Consider the following 14,862-nt stretch of genomic DNA (forward strand, 5'->3'; position numbering starts at 1 on the left):
TGTTTTTTATTTCTTTTGAAAAGAAAAGACTTACATACCCGCCTAGTTATTCAATCAATGCTTAATTATTTGTCATAATTCCCTGGGTGTCGTATGTATCATATGTAGCGAAGTTTATGGTGTAAAGTCTTTAAAAGGAAGGAAAATATTCTGTGATACGGTGCGCATCGTAGAGGCTACGAGGTTTGAGTGTTCGTTGAGAGTAATCAGATTTTACTGCATTCAAGTTGTTTTTATTAAACATTTTTGATCGATATTTTATTGCCTTTAGATATCACAGCTGATATCTAGGAAAACTTTTGTATTGCCATGTGATGTTAGAATCTTTTATTTAACTTTGCACTACGCAATTTTTAATTTTAGTGTTGTTCATAGCCATACATCTGGCGTTTTGAGTTTTCAGCATTGTAAATCGATTCTGAGACCTGTTCTTCGTTCTATTACTTTTCAAGAGACTGTTGGTTAAATCATGTTTCAGGAACTTTCACGAAGAATCTATATTAAGGATTTTGCTGTTCATGATAACGAGTGTTTACTTACCATTTTAAAATAAAGTTCATAAAGTTGTAAAATAACAAAGGTAAAAATAAAACTTGTACTAGAGAAACCGTGCCTGCCCGTACTCCCCGCAACTTGCACGTATTCAAGGTATTGGCCCTCGCTCGGTCTGATGTTTCTCCGGTACCTATCCCAGCTAAAGCCTCCGGGGCCACGTCAGCCCTCAGCGTTAAAAGATGGGGACATCGGACCGTGGGAGAAATATTCAGCAATTAAGGATTCCTCACTGAGAGCAATATGACGCTCGTCTCTCACGTCTTGTTGATCAGTGTACAAATGTGTTACAGTAGTGGGTATCATAAGAGCGCAGATCGCTCATTAGTTATCTGTGGTTCTGTTACTGTTGTTGGGGTTCTGAATGTTGAAATGAGGAAAAAAGAAGTAATACTATCGCTTTCATGCGATTCATTGATATTATTACAGGGTGTGTGTGTCCTGATTCCTGCTACCGAGTGTAAGTAACTGGATACAAAAGTAGTGGTGAAGTGTTTCCATATTATTCTTGGGCTTTTCTGAATGTTTAATGCGAACTAAACATTTCATGACGTTTTGTATATCTTGCATGTTTTTGACGTTTTTGGTTGCTCATGCTCGACCGAGAGTGAATATACAATCTTCGACCATGTTTTAAATATTTTGAAACAAAAAATAAAAAAAATATAAACACATACTTCTCGCTGACTATTAGCTGCGCAAATGTGTCGTACATAGCACTGCGTGCGATAGTAACCTGGTCACTAGGTGCCAAAGTATTGTTCTTTTAATGAAATAAGGAATAATTTAAAGGTTTTAAATTTGAAATGTTAACAGAGAAGTGGAAAAACGATTACCTAAAGTCGTTCAAAACTTAAGTAAGCCACGCTTCAACAGAAGTCAGAGGTAAACCTGAGCGGACGATATTCTCGATGTATAGGTATTGTTAACCACGAAAGTGACATAAAACAGTGAGTGGGAGGAATATAAAGGAGGTATGTTGTTTCTTCGTCTGCCGGGTATATGTTGCTCAGCCTATGCTATCAAATCCTTGTAAGGCTTTACTACTTCCTATCTCCTATTTAACTTCACTTAAGTAGTGTTTAAGCAGTGTTTATTTAAGTAGTTCTTTTAAATTTCTGTTACATAGCGAGGTACGCTTAGAGTAATCCAGGTACATGCGATTAAGAAAGATCTACCATTACAGTGCTCTAAGAACTTTAACAAAGACTGATCTCTTAGCTGACAGTCAAGAGTTCTTCAGCCCTTGGTTTTCCTATGATTTGCACTTTACTTATTTTACATGTGATATGAACTGCAAACATTAGAGAATAGTATAGCAGCCGAAATACATAGTAATGAACTAACTAAAATAAAAGGTAATTTAATCTTACCGCCAACAACCAACTAGGCAAATTTATGTCGTTCAAGAACTTTATCAAGGCTGTTCCGAAATTTCTATTTTAAATTGCTTGCAACTCCAGGCTACATTTAATACAGACCACGTTTTACAAGGGAGACTGAACTCAAACAAGGACTTACTGTAACGGAAAATAGCGCTGTGCAGCGGCTCGCGTTGCTTCTGTTGTAGGTTTCCGTCCTCTGTTGGAGACCAGACTGTATCGTTTAGCTGACATCAGTGCAGTTGTTTGTATTCTTCTTGTGTTGACTGGCGCCACTGGCTTTCGCAAGCGTTGCGTGTCCGCTAGTGGCAGCAGCGGCGTTATCGATATGTAGTAACTGTGGCCCTATTTCTGGGGTGACGTCGTTATTCTTCAGAGTCGTGCGAATGAGGAACCGGTTTGGGACTCCGGAGGAGCCAAGAAGGCAGTGCGGGAACAACCCGGGATCGCTGGCGGCACGCATGCACTGCCGGATGGAAGGGCTGTGGTCGCAAGGGTACACCACCTAATCGTGAACAGGATCCAACAAGCTTCAAGTTGAGTTGATTTGAATCCTAGCAGTGAAACCTCCAGCATCGTGAGATCTTGCGACTTTCCAGTGAGTTGGGTTTGTCTTGTGGCTCGTAGTGGCGGCGAGACAAAGAGCAGCGAATGGAGTGCTTGGGGGAAGGCGGATCTAATCAGCTTACCTCGACTTCTTGTTACTAATTGCTGCGTTCTATGTGTTACTACTTACTAAGCTCAACCAGCGGTATTTTTCCTGCCTGGTGGCCGCTGATGCCCCAGTGACTGGTCCTGGAGGTTGGTGTATGTAACTGCAGTGTACGTTCCTCCCCTTGCCGCTGCTGTCCTGTAAGGCATGTAGTTTTTACAGTTTCCTTGTTTAGTAGGTCGGTTGGTGTTTCTTCTACTCCTTCTACTCTGGTAGTAGTGTGGTTCCTTTCTCCTTTCAGACTCGCTAAACACAGCATTCTGTGGTCGTAGTGCAGACCGGCGGTTCCGGCTTTGGCGTGGTGTTCCATCGTTGCATTCGGTATTGTATGTTACGTAGCTTCAGCAGATTATCATTAGTCATTCGTTAGACTGCCACTAGTCTGAGTTACCATCTTGTGAAGTGAATGCAACTCATGGCTGCCTTTCTCATCGCTCGCGAAAGTGTGTTTGGCCTGACCTACTCATATGTCGATTCCTGGAGCACCGTCTGTAACTAGCCTATGTGTTTTATTATTGTTATTAATTTATAATTGTATTACCAAATGACCATCATTTCTCACCTGTTTGGTGACCAGTTGCTTTTCCTTTTGAATTAGCCTTATTATTATGTTTGCTGTTTTATTGTATGTTCCTGAATTTTTTAAAATGTAGTTGCCATTCTTTTCGCTGACAGTCAAGGGTATCATTTAGCTAAGAGTTCGTTTTATATAAAAGAACCAGTACGTAATGTGATAATGTAACTTCTTTCTCCAGTAATTACCGCAGTAGAGAATCCTAGGAACTTGCAACTGGACAAGCAGACACTCTGTCCGGACCTGTGACACATATAGTAATACGTTCTCTTACACTTTGGTACTTTTGTTTGTTTATTCTTGTATAGTACAGGCTGTTTTACTTGGTTAAACATTTATTTGCCCTTCTGTTATTCCGGCTAGTCTACTAAGCTGTACATAGAGGTTCTGGTTTTATGGATGTTAGAGCAACATAAGCCTTGAACCAAAAAAGTCAGAGCAGAGTATATTCAAGGTCAAATGTACTTTTTTATTTGGGGGAAAAGTGAGAATAAAATCGCAGTCGTAGATGGTGTACGCCTTTTGAATTTTTCGTAGAATACTATGAGGTAACAGGGACCGTCAGCATCTTATTAGATGTGAGAGATTCCGAAGATGCTGAAGGGACAGAGTTGTCTACTGAATACAAAATGTAATTTAGTTTGAAAATTTAGTCCTGGGAGCTAATAAAGCGCAGTTTCACCCCTCCTTTCCCCCACCCGCTGTACCGCCCATACTCCTCGTCCCCTCTCCCCCACACCCCACCCCATATAATGAAGTCATCTCCGGAGTTCCTGTTCTGATCGCCAAACATGCCTCCAGAATAATTAGTGCAAAACTGAATCAAGAATGTGTGAAGATTCAGGAAATGATTTGTGTGGTACAAGGGCCAAGCAATGAGGGCAATAAATCTAGGGGAAGATGTAGAGTGGAGATTATTCGACTAGTAACGTAGGATGTTTGGTGTAAGTGCTACTCTGAGAAGAGTTTGGCAGAGGACAGGAAGTTGTGCCTGGTTTCATCACATGACAGGTGACCCAATTATTGAAAAGAAACTTCTCATGGCGCGTCGTGATATGTACTCAGCAATTGTACGTAAGACTATGGGGACCCGTCGTTCACAACTAATTGACATTGGTTGCAATATCATTCAAAGTCTTCACATGTTGCTTGATGGCTGACTGTCAGTGAATTCCCTAACAGTTTCTGGCTAAACTGTAGGACAATGTGGATGAATAGACCCTCAGTTCAGGAAAAAAAGGAGCTTGCAGATTCATCTCTATATGTAAAAGGCGAAGTCCTGCCTGACTAGCTGATTGGCTGTCTAATCACCCACCCCAAACTTAAGACTTCGAGAGGTTGGTTGGTTGGTTATTTGGGGAAGGAGACCAGGCAGCGCGGTCATCGGTCTCATCGGATTAGGGAAGGATGGGAAAGGAAGTCAGCCGTGCCCTTTCAGAGGAACCATCCCGGCATTTGCCTGGAGTGATTTAGGGAAATCACGGAAAACCTAAAACAGGATGGCCGGACACGGGGTTGAACCGTCGTCCTCCCGAATGCGAGTCCAGTGTCTAACCACTGCGCCACCTCGCTCGGTACTTCGAGAGGGTGTAGACCTCATACCGTGGGCATCTTTCAAGACGGGGCTTTCGAAATTCCAACCCTAAGGGGGTGAAACCGAGGATGAATTGTTTTCTGCTTTTTTAATGCAATTTTGAAGCTAGACCCGCGAACATTATTTGATTTTTCGGTCAGAAATAAAGAAATGTGGGTTTCAGGACTTTTGGCACTTTAACACTGTGGGGGTGAAGTGGGGAAAGCTCTTTTTTTTTTTTTTTTGAAAAGTGTCATCGTTTACTAAAGTTTTTTTAAAGCTACAACTGTGAACGCTGGTATTTGATTTCTCGGTTGCAAATTAAAAAAAAAATGTGTTTCACTGTTTTTTAGAAATTGAACCCCTAAGAGGGTAAAATGCGGGATGACATTTTTAATGAAAATATTTTATTATGAAAGCCTTTTCAAAGCAATTTTTATGAAAGATAAAAATTGTGATTCTCAATTACAAACAAAAAATACGCGTTACACTGCTTTTGGAAATTCAGCTCCTGTGGGGGGAGAGACAGTGGACAACAGTTTTTATGGAAATATTTTATTGTACAAGCATGTTTGATGCTTCATGTACGAAAATTTGTATTTGGCTTTTGTGTTAGAAATAAACTTGCGCATGTCACTGTTTTTGGAAATTCAAACCCTAAGGGGGTGAAAATGTGAAAGGTTTAATGAAAACATTTCATTGCAAATCTTTGTAAGTGGGTGTTTGGATTCTTGGTCTGAGATGAAAAAATACATATTTCATTGTTTTTGGAAATTCATACCCTAAGGGGTGAAATAGGCTGAGATAGATTCCCAGCCCAAACTGCTAAGGATAAAAACTTGAAGCAGGGAGAGGGTGTGGATTTTATACTATAGTCACCGTTTAAGAAGGGATTGTTAGAAATTCCACTCCCAACGAGGTGAAATAGGAGATGAAAGTCTTTTTGAAAATCTCTCCATTAATGGAATTCTGAAGCTAGAACTACGAAAACTGGTGTCTGGTTTCCATAAAAAAAACAAAAAATACGTGTTTCAATATTTTTGGGAATTCAACCACTGAGGGGGAAAATAGCAGGTGAAAATTTTTCGACAATAAATAATTATCAAAGATTCTTAAATCTGCTTCTATGACAGTTGGAATTTGACTTATTTCGGAATATAGAAGTACGTGTTTCAGTGTTTATAGAAATTTAACCCCTAAGGAAGTGCAACAGGGGATGAAAAGTTTGAGAAAATATTTCGTTACATTAAGAAAGCTTAAAGCTAAATTTATGAAAATTGGTATTTCACTTCTCAGTTAGATACAAAGAAATATTTGTTAGGTGATGAAAGTTGCTATGGAACTATCTCCACATGAACGCGAAAGGAATGATTAACAAGAACTTTGGACTCCAGCCAGAGGTACATTCGGAAAGGACCATGCTTATATAGCATTAATCAGCGTGAAAAACTTAGGTCTTGAAGTTTGTGAACAACATAAAAATTCGATTAAATAAAAACAAAAAAATCTGCATCCCATACAGTTCACGCGAGCGAAGCAGCTGGCGCTAAGCTGTACCGTAATAAAAATGCTTAGAAGCATAGTTATAATTTAAAAAAAGGTAAAGCGTTATTCCGGTGAATGTGACGACGATAAATTCGCTGAACGAAGTTCAATAAACATAGGAAAGTTCCATGCCAAGGAATGGAGGCAATAACAATACTAGACAAGATTGTCATGACTACCAACACTAGCAGCGACTATAGAAAACGAACAGATAATAAAAATTACATGCTGTGGAAAATGTTAAAGACAGCAGGACCTTAGTAGTCGTAATATTTTACTCCTTATGCTTACCGAGAAGAAGTATGTGAAAACAGATATGAAAGTCTTGCTAACGGCATCATTCGTATTAATTTAACCCAAGCGTTTTCAGTTTGAAAAATGTGATGATCCAATTTGTGAAATAACTGGTATCTGACTTAAAATATGAAAGAGAATTGCAGCAGGAAGAACTTATGATCAGCACTCATGATGTTCCAAAAGTCTTAATTACAATGGCAGAAAAACTACGACCAAATTTTGTACCTTCAATGTGGAGGTCTGTGGAAACGGATCGCAATCTCCAAGTAGAAAACTATAATTAGAAAATCGGTTTTGTCCTTGCGAGGGAATACTGTGTATTAGTTAAGAAAGAAAAATACAGCTATGAATATTCAGCTATATTTGAACATCGACTGAATGACACCATGATCGTACCAAAACAGATCTTAGTACTTCAGTAAAATAGTACGACTGACTTGTAAAATAAAGTTTAAAACTGGATGAAGTAGTGAAACATCAAGTGAAGCTCTTCAGTGACTTCGCAAACACAACAATATTATAAGTGCAATACCTAGGAAAACACAGATAAGGTAAATGAAGTAACAAATTACGCAGTGTTCCACAGCCAAACAGAAATTATTTTATGTTAGACGTTATGCTGTAACGGGGCACACACCAGAAAATATGTAGGTACCTATAATGTTGGATAGATAACTGAACCAAATTTTACATATGTTGTCTTTATGTTGCTGTCTACAATATGGATTTATTTGAAGTTGTTTGTCAAATAATATGTTCAGATCATTGCTGGATTCTTTTAGGACACGTAGACATGCTCAAAGTCCAGTCCAGAATAGAACCGGGTTGCTCATCGAGTATCGAGCAGGAGTTCAAAATGGCTCTGAGCACTATGGGACTCAACTGCTGTGGTCATCAGTCCCCTAGAACTTAGAACTACTTAAACTTAACTAACCTAAGGACATCACACACAGCCATGCCCGAGGCCGGATTCGAACCTGCGACCGTAGCAGCAGCGCGGCTCCGGACTGGAGCGCCTAGAACCGCACGGCCACCGCGGCCGGCTCGAGCAGGAGTCCTGAAGTGTCTAGGGCCACCGTCGTGTTGCACGAGAACGTCGTTCAGCAGCGGAACTCAGTCGAATTCAGCAACCAACAGCTGAGATAACTTCTGTAGATTCAATGCACTAGTCACAGACCCATCGGAGAAGTACGACTCTGTGTTAAACTCACTGGTAACATCGACCCCTTGCATAACACGAGGAAAATTCCGGTTAGTTTCCTCATAATAATGGCTGTCTTTCCCCAAGATATAAACATTCTGAGACAGGAAGCTAAGATACACAGTACATTCATCCGTCATCATAATCTTACACTGAGCCACTGACGTTGGAAAATCTGCAGGTAACTGTTCGCACGTATTGCGTCGCGTTATCATATCATGACTACCTAATTCTTAGATGCTGCAGGGACGAAATTACCTATAATCTTCTGTCTTCATCTAACTACTCATAGAGGTTCTGGGAATGGTCATCTCCAATGACCGCTTCCTTGTCAGTTTTATTGAACGACTCAGCGGTGCATGTAAGCCTTTAGTGACTTCATTATGATTCTAACATTCCTTGGGTGTTCGACGGCATTGTGCATCTGTCACAGACCCAGTTAACTTTGTTTCTAGTTTCCTAGGTTTAACCGCTGTCGGGACTTCGTTATTCTCTAATTTGATCATGTGACACCCGTTCGTTCGTTTTCTTACACACATATGCTAAGAAGAAGACAGTCAGTTGTGAATCTGCTTGTATGCACCGTTATACCCAGAGCTGGCTCGAGATTGCCCTATACGCCACAGCATTAGGTACAGTATCGAGCCGTTTGGAACAGTCATGCGAAATTTGACTCGCGCTGCGCGAGTGAGAGGGTTACGCGAGAGGCTAAGAACTGGCCCGGAGAACAACCATAGCTATGCTTAAAATCAGATAAATTAATGAAGCTCAGAAGGCAAGAACGTTAAATCCGCAAACAACTCCTGTGGTGTTTGAATAAATCTTCAGTAAGAGTTTTTGAGGGGTCCACTTATACATGTAGCCCGATTTTGTAAAATGTGCTGAAATGAATGTCATATGTAGAAGAGATTGTATTTTCACTCTACTGAACCAAAGATATTGCCAGAGTAGCAGAAGCGATTGTAGGTAGTGGCGCGTGGACCGCAGTAGCAGGTGCCGTTGCACTCTGTCATAGGTAGGATGTAAGACTTAAAGCTGGTGGCTAGTTGTAAGAATTTAATTGTTGGTCTATGAACGTAGCATAACATAGACCCCCTGCGGGTTCGGGGGTGAGAATAGGCCCGCGGTATTCCTGCCTGTCGTAAGAGGCGACTAAAAGGAGTCTCAAACGTTTCGGCCTTATGTGATGGTCCCCTGTCGGGTTTGACCTCCTTATCTCTAAATTTTTCCGAAGAGCGAGCCGATTGGGGAAGGGCGCCTTACTTGGTGCATTGTGTCCGTGTTGTGTTGAGAACTTTCGCCATGTTGTTCGTCGTTGCATTGCAGTCTTGCCCGCTCTCCATCGCTTGGGCATGGATGCGCTCCTGCGTGCACTTTCTGCCAAGCACTGTGCAGGGCCATTTTCTGCACTGGCGACGCCCATGGACCACATGTCACCTAACATCCAGCACGGTAGCCAGTCCGTTGTGGTGGGGCCGCCATGTACCCTCTTGGTTGTAGCCCCCTGACAACACAGGGATCGCTCTACTGATGCCTGCGCCGTTCACTCCCCACGTATGCCAAGGAGTAGATGCCCATCTCCCTGGGGTATCAGGACTCCCGGCAATGGCCATCCTGCCAGGTGGCTAGTGCTGTGGCTGGGTGGCGCCCGTGGGGAGGGCCCTTGGTCGGAGTAGGTGGCATCAGGGCGGATGACCCGCAATGAAGCGTGGTACATCATCTATCGCTGGTGGGCCTCCACCAGCAGTCTCTAAGCGATCGAGGTCTAACCTCAACGGGAAGAAATTTGATCAGAGATCTTTTCCCTCCCTAGCTACTCCATGGGAGGAACGTCTTGCTAAAGAAGGCAGTGGAGAATATTCACCCCGGTACCTCGTGTGTACGCGGGTTGATGGAGAATCATTCATGTCGACCAAGCCCCAGTTTTTTGTGGAGCATTTAGAGGACAAGTTGGGGGAGGTGGAGGGCCTGTCCAAGATGTGCTCTGGTTCTGTACTCATCAAAACGGCATCCTCTGCCCAGTCACGGAGGTTGCTCAATTGTGACAAGTTGGGGGATGTTTCCGTTAGCATCACGCCGCATAAGAGTCTCAACATGGTCCAGGGTATTATATTCCACAGGGATCTTCTTGTGCAGTCCGACGATGAATTACGCTCCAACCTCGAACGACGAGGTGTTCACTTCGTCCGGCGCGTCCATCGGGGTCCGAGGGATAATCAGGTAGCCACCGGTGCCTTCATCTTGGCCTTTGAGGGTGATGTCTTACCCAAAAAGGTTAAGGTGATGGTTTACCGTTGTGATGTGAAACCATATATCCCTCCTCCGATTCAGTGTTTTAAATGCTGGAAGTTCGGGCACATGTCATCTCGCTGTACTTCCAGCATCACGTGTCGGGATTGCGGACGTCCTTCGCATCCTGATACTCCATGTGCTCCGCCACCCATTTGTGTTAACTGTGGAGAACACCATTCCCCCTGCTCACTGGACTGTCGGATCTTCCAGAAGGAAAGGAAGATAATGGAATATAAGACCCTGGACCGCCTGACCTACACCGAGGCAAGGCGGAGATATGAGCGGCTACATCCCGTGCCCATGACATCCACCCATGCCGCTGCTGCACAAGCAGTTCGATCCTCTCCCGTGTCGTCACGTGCTGTTGCCTCTCAGCTATGTCTCAATGAACCGGCCCCCTTGGTTGTGGAGGGCACTTCGCCCACTGTTACTCCATCTACTCCAGGGGCAACACCACCCCAACCATCGGGGAGATTCGTCCCCCCTTCCCAGCCGGAGAAGCGTAGGGCTTCTTCGGCTACTCTAGCCAGGAAGGGGTCCCTTGGGGCCCTCCCTTCCCAGGCTTTGCCCAGTGTCAAAGCGGACACCCGCAAAGTTTTGAAACAACAACCGGTCGCTGGTCATAGGGCATCACGGTCGTCGTCCATCCCTGAGACTGACCCAGTGGGGCCCTCCCAGCCAGACCCTCCCAAGGCACGGCGTGCGAAGCAGTTGAAGAAAAAGCCTCCCAAGCATCCTGACATTGCGGTGGCACCTGTCCCACCGCAATCTTCAAACTCTGCATCTGAGGACGAGGTGGAGATCCTGGCGTCCGCTGAGGACCTTGATCTCGCGAGTCCCTCCAACGCCATGGAAAGCACTGGCACAGGTGCTCACTTGGAGGCAGCAGGTGACCCAGCGGCGTAATCTGCCTTCCCCGACCCGTCCCGCGTTTCCCAGCCATGGCCAATACCATCCTCCAGTGGAACTGCAGCGGTTTCTTCCACCATTTCGCTGAGCTCCGCCAACTTCTCAGCCTTCGCCCTTTCTTCTGCATTGCTCTCCAGGAAACTTGGTTTCCAGCGATGCGAACCCCCGCCCTCCGTGGCTATCGGGGTTATTATAAGAACCGAGCAGCTTATGACAGGGTGTCTGGTGGCGTCTGCATATATGTCCTTCACACTCTGCACAGCGAGTCTGTCCCTCTCCAGACGCCTTTAGAGGCTGTCGCTGTACGCGTGTGGACGCCACAGGCTGTTACTGTCTGCAGTCTTTACATTCCACTGGATGGTGATGTCTCGCAGCATGTCCTGGCTGCACTGGTCGCCCAATTGCCGCCACCTTTCTTGCTATTGGGCGACTTCAACGCCCATAACCCTCTGTGGGGTGGATCAGTGGCCACAGGTCGAGGCGCCATTGTTGAGCATTTATTGTCGCAGCTCGATCTCTCGCTGTTAAATGGGAGCCTTCACACACTTCAGTGTGGCGCATGGCACTTCCTCCACCATTGACCTTTCCATCTGTAGCCATAGCCTCTTACCGTCTGTCCAATGGAGTGTGCATGATGACCTGTGTGGTAGTGACCACTTTCCGCTCTTTTTGTCACTACCACAGCGTCACTCTTCTCATAGCCCTAGCAGATGGGCTATGAATAAGGCTGACTGGGATTTGTTCTCCTCCACTGCCGCTTTTGCGCCTCTCTCTACTGATGACATTGATGCGGTGGTTCAATCGGTCACCACCGGAATCGTTACTGCCGCCGAATCTGCCGTTCCCCGTTCTTCTGGGTCCCCTCGGCGGAAGGCTGTGCCTTGGTGGTCGCCTGAGATCGCTGAAGGGATTAAAGATCGCCGGCGGGCGCTCCAGCGTCACAAGCGACATTCCTCCTTAGCCCACCTTATCGCCTTCAAACGGCTGCGTGCGCGGGCCCGCCTCCTTATCCGCCAAGGCAAGGAGGAGTGCTGGGAGCGGTATGTGTCCACCATTGGCCTCCATGTCACTCCCTCGCAGGTCTGGGCCAAGATTCGACGCGTCTACGGCTATCGGACCCCTGCCAGCGTCCCTGCGCTCTCACTGAATGGAGCCGTTTGTACTGACTCCGACGTCATTGCAAATCGCTTAGCAGAGCATTTTGCTATGAGTTCCGCTTCTGCGAATTACCCCCAGGCCTTCCGCTCCATTAAAGGGCGGCTGGAACGTCGGAGCCTTTCGTTTCGCACCAACCACCCGGAATCTTACAATGCTCCATTTAGTGAGGGGGAATTTCGCAGTGCCCTAGCTGCTTGCCCTGATACCGCTCCTGGGCCAGATGGCATCCACCGTCAGATGCTGAAACACCTTTCAGTGGACTGCCAGCGGCGCCTTCTCGATCTTTACAACCGTCTTTGGTTCGAGGGAGAGTTTCCGTCGCAATGGCGGGAAGGCATTGTCATCCCCGTTTTGAAACCTGGAAAGACCCCTCTGGAGGTGGACAGCTACCGTCCCATTAGCCTCACCAACGTTCTTTGTAAGTTGCTTGAACGGATGGTGAGCCGGCGCTTGCGTTGGGTACTGGAGTCTCGGGGCCTTCTGGCTCCGTCTCAGGGTGGGTTCCGTAAAGGCCGCTCCGCCACCGACAATCTGGTGAGCCTGGAGTCGGCCATCCGTACTGCTTTTGCCCGCCGTCAGCACCTGGTCGCTGTCTTTTTCGACATGCGGAAGGCGTACGATACGACATGGCGTCATGACATTCTTTCTACGCTTCATGGATGGGGTCTTCGGGGTCCTCTGCCGATTTTTATCCGCAATTTTCTGTCGTGTCGTACCTTCCGCGTGCAAGTCGCGGCCTCGTATAGTTCCTCCCACGTCCAGGAGAACGGTGTGCCACAGGGCTCTGTTTTAAGTGTCTGTTTGTTTTTAATAGCCATTAACGGGCTTGCTGCGGCCGTGGGAAATTCTGTCTCCGATTCCCTGTATGCTGACGACTTCTGCCTTTACTACAGCTCTACTGGCATTGCAGCTGTTGAACGTCAGCTACAGAGCGCTATCCGTAAGGCGCAGTCTTGGGCTGTAGCGCATGGGTTTCAGTTTTCGGCAGCCAAGACCCGCGTTATGCATTTCTGCCGGCGCCGAACAGTCCATCCTGAGCCGCGGCTTTATCTTGCCGACGAACTCCTTGCTGTGGTGGAGACCCACTGGTTTTTGGGTGTGGTTTTCGATGCCCGGTTGACTTGGCTGCCTCATATCCGGCAGCTGAAACAGACGTGTTGGCGGCATCTAAACGCTCTGAGATGCTTGAGCCACACCCGCTGGGGCGCCGACCGCTCTACCCTGTTGCGGCTCTACCAGGCGTTAATCCAGTCCTGTCTGGATTATGGGAGCCTGGCTTATGGCTCAGCATCCCCATCTGCGTTACGGGTGCTGGACCCAATTCTCCACAGCGGGATACGCCTTGCCACTGGTGCTTTCCGCACCAGCCCTGTGGACAGCGTACTAGTGGAGGCAGGTGTACCTCCACTGCGGGTATGACGCCAACAATTACTGGCTGCTTATGCTGCCCATGTTTTTAGTTTGCCCGGGCATCCCAATTACCGTGTCCTGTCCGCGAAGTCGGTCGTCCATCTGCCGGACCATCGGCCCCGGTCAGGTTGTCCGATCGCCGTACGCGTCAAGGAGCTTCTCTGCGGGCTTGGGTTTTTCCCTGTTCCGCCTCCTTTCCAGGCGCCTCTGCGTACACCCCCGTGGTGTGTTCCTCGCCCTTGCCTTCGGCTCGACTTGGCACAGGGCTCGAAGGACTCGGTCCCTCCAGAGGCCTTCCGCCGCCGCTTTTATTCCATCCTTGCCACGTATCAGGGCTCTGGAATTGTTTACACCGACGGTTCGATGGTTGCTGGTCGTGTCAGGTATGCGCTCACTCTAGGGGACCATTCCGAACAACAGTCCTTGGCGGCTGGCTGCAGCGTTTACACTGCTGAGCTAGTCGCCATCTTTCGAGCCCTAGAGTATATCCGCTCCTGCTCAGGTGAGTCCTTCGTGATCTGTAGCGTTTCCCTGAGCGGTTTACGAGCTCTCGACCAGTGTTTTCCTCGTTCTCGTCTGGTGATGGCTATGCATGAGTCCCTGCATACTCTTGCGCGTTGCGGCCGCTCTGTGGTCTTTGTGTGGACCCCCGGTCATGTCGGTATCCCGGGCAATGAACATGTTGACCGCCTGGCGAAAGAGGCCACGTGTAAACCATCTCTGGATGTTGGCCTCCCAGAGACTGATTTGCGGGCAGTCCTCCGCCGAAAAGTTTTTGCGCTTTGGGACGCTGAATGGCGCGATCGGATTACACCCAATAAACTCCGTGCCATTAAGAAGACGACGACTGTGTGGCGGTCATCCATGCGAGCCAACCGCAGGGACTCCGTCGTCCTTTGTCGGCTCCGCATTGGCCACTCCCGGCTAACACACAGTTATTTACTGCGCCGGGAGGACCCTCCTCTGTGTCGCTGTGGGGCAGCTTTGACAGTGGCCCACATTCTGTTGGCCTGCCCCCTTTTAGCTGTGGTCAGGCAGACATTTGCGCTGCCTGATACGCTCCCTGCCCTTTTAACGGACGACTCCACTATGGCTGACTTAGTTTTACGTTTTATTCGGGCAGGGGGATTTTATCATTTAATGTGAGTGTTTCTGTTTTATTTTATTGTTTTGTGTTGATTCTGGCCTTTGGCCTATGATTTTAAACTAATTTTTTAATGTGTTTCTCAGTGGTTGGCTTTTCCTTTTTTATTTCTA

Source organism: Schistocerca serialis, chromosome 5 (genome assembly GCF_023864345.2).
Source record: "Schistocerca serialis cubense isolate TAMUIC-IGC-003099 chromosome 5, iqSchSeri2.2, whole genome shotgun sequence".
Lineage (NCBI taxonomy): Eukaryota > Metazoa > Arthropoda > Insecta > Orthoptera > Acrididae > Schistocerca > Schistocerca serialis.